Source organism: Grammomys surdaster, unplaced genomic scaffold (genome assembly GCF_004785775.1).
Source record: "Grammomys surdaster isolate TR1022 unplaced genomic scaffold, NIH_TR_1.0 139, whole genome shotgun sequence".
NCBI classification, from domain to species: Eukaryota; Metazoa; Chordata; class Mammalia; order Rodentia; family Muridae; genus Grammomys; species Grammomys surdaster.
The window spans coordinates 14,124,245-14,126,836 of record NW_021604597.1 but is presented as its reverse complement, the minus strand read 5'-3'; the positions used below and the strand labels follow the sequence as shown (position 1 = coordinate 14,126,836).

Below are 2,592 nucleotides of genomic sequence, written 5' to 3'. Positions count from 1 at the left end.
ACATGGGCTCCAGGGATTGGACTCTCTTGGCTTTCATAGCTAGTGCTTTTACCCACTGAGCTGTCTCCCTAGCCCTTGTTTGCTTAGTCTTTGAGACTAGGTCACACTGTGGTCCCCAGGCTCTTGACCATCTAGGATGCCAGGGATATGTCACTACGACTGGCTGGTTCAACCAAACACTTGAGTCACTTCAAAGCTTTCCTTCCTGACCTGTTATGTCCAAGTATTTCCAACTCAGTAAGTGGTATTTTAGTTTATTCAAGCTAGAAAGCTTTCCTTTCCCTCACTTTGCATATCCAAAATGCCCTGTAATTCCTATGGTTTTTCTACACCAAATCTCAAATTTGTTATTTCTGTTTAGTCTGCTTAAACCAAAGTTACCACTTTGGTGATAACTTTGATTCTGGCCATTGGTATCCAAACTGATCTCTCAGATGTACTTCTTGGGACTCTTTTCCCAAACTCTGTCCCAATATCTTCGCCAAGAAACAGCTACAGAGCAGACTGTTAAAAATATCTTAATGTGCTCACAAGAGCATAAATTGCCTTTTGCTGGTCTCTCTAATCTCATCTCATTCTGTTTTCTCCACCCACAGAGCTTCAGCCAGCTGCCCTCTCAGTTTCTGGGACCAGCCCAACTCTTTCCCACCTCGAGACTTTGCATAATAGGTTCCCTTTTCCTTGAACACTCTTTGCCTACTGCTTTATGTATATTCTCTTTGTTTTGTTGCACTTGAGATTTGGTCCAGTGAGTGGCACATAGAAGGCTCTTATAGGAAGTGAATATAACTGGGACATTTATTAAACAACCTAATGTTATGTGAAGAGGATGCAGAAGAACTGTATTAGTCAGGGTCCTCTAGAGGAAAAGAACTGTAGACCGAATATGTATACACTTATACATACATATAAATGTATATATTCATAGAACTATAGAATGAATATATATATATATGTATATATATACATATATATTCATGTGTGTACATATTTTAACAAATCATATATATGATTACATTCCATATGCACTGCTAAGCAAACAGGTCCAACTAGTGCAAAAATAGCTGTCCACCAATAGAAGGACCAAGAATCCAGTAGTTTGTTCAGTCCATGAGCCTGGCTGTCTTAGCTGGTATTCAGTATATGCCAGAATCCCAAAGAAGTAGGCTCTACTGCTTGTGAAGGAATGGACTTGGCAGAGAAAGCAAAAGCAAGCAGGCACAGAGATTTCTCCTTCCATATCCTTTATATAGCCTGTCAACAAAGTGTGGCTCAGATTAGAGGTGGATCTCCTTGACTCAAAAGATATGGATTAAAGGTACATCTTTCTATCTCAAAAGAGCCTGACTAAAAGTAAGTCTTCTCATTTCAAGTGATTTAATTAATAAAAATCCATTACAGGGATTTTTACCTATACCCAGTCATTTTGGATTTTAGTTAATTTCAGATGTACTCAAGTTGACAACCTAGGATAGCCATCACAGGTACCATCTCCATGAGCTAGAAAATGCTCTTTGGAGCAACATAATGACGTTTATAAAGATACCTATGACTGCTGCTTTTTTGTGTTTGTTTGTTTGTTTGTTTGTTTGTTTGTTTTAAGAATTCTGCTGCTGGTCTCAGGCACTTCGGGAGCCACAGATTATTGTGCAGATATGGCCAAGTCCAAGAACCACACCACACATAACCAGTCCCACAAATGACATCAAGAAACCCTGGTTACAAAGATAAGAATCTCTTAAGGGGGTTGAGAAACATATACTTTGCCAAGAAGCACAGCAAGAAAGGCCTGAAGAAGATGCAGGCCAACAATGCAAAGGCAGAGAGTGCACATGCAGAGCCCATCAAGGCCCTTTTGAAGCCTCAGGCCATTAAGCCCAAGATGCCAATGGGCCCCAGTCGCAAACTCAGCCGCCTGGCTTTCATCGATCACCTCAATCTTGGAAAGCAGAATCGAAGCCACATGGCCAAGGGTCATAGGCTATGCCAACCAAAGCCTAAGGTTCAAACCAAGGCAGAGGCCAAAGCTCCAGCTAAGGCCCAGGCTTCAGCTCCAGCTTGGGCTCTCAAAGGTGTCCAGGCCCCTGTGAAGGACCTATAGAAAAGGCTCCTGCCAGTGTGAAGACAGGTGGACTGCTGTGACACAGCTACCCACACACTATTTTCAGATGACCAGTGTCCTATGCTGTTTTTACAAATAAACTCAAGGCAAGATCTGTTAAGAAAAAAAAAAAGAATTCTTCTATATTCTGTTGCTAGATGATTCATTTCATTATACTTTTTCCAACAAGATCTCATGGTTTCAAAACCATTTGTCTGTTAAGCAAACTGCATTCACTATGGAATAATTAAATTTCTATTTTTAGTCATATATAACACCTAATTAGACATCAATAACCCCTAAGTAGAGAATTGTAATCAACATATGTTGAAAACTGTAAGTCAAAAGTAGGGCCAGGTAATAAACATCGTTAGAATTGTCACTGGGCTTCTTCTATATTTAAAACATCTTACAAACCCATACCCCATATTTTTTCAAAGCTATTACATATGTATTTTGTAAAGAAAAATAAAACACAAAATTTATCTTTT

At 39.7% G+C, this 2,592-nt stretch overlaps 1 pseudogene; it reads left to right on the top strand.

Annotated features, from left to right (window-relative positions):
• The first annotated feature begins 1,655 nt into the window (after positions 1-1,655).
• LOC114618014 lies at positions 1,656-2,101 on the top strand (annotated as a pseudogene).
• The last annotated feature ends 491 nt before the right edge of the window (positions 2,102-2,592 follow it).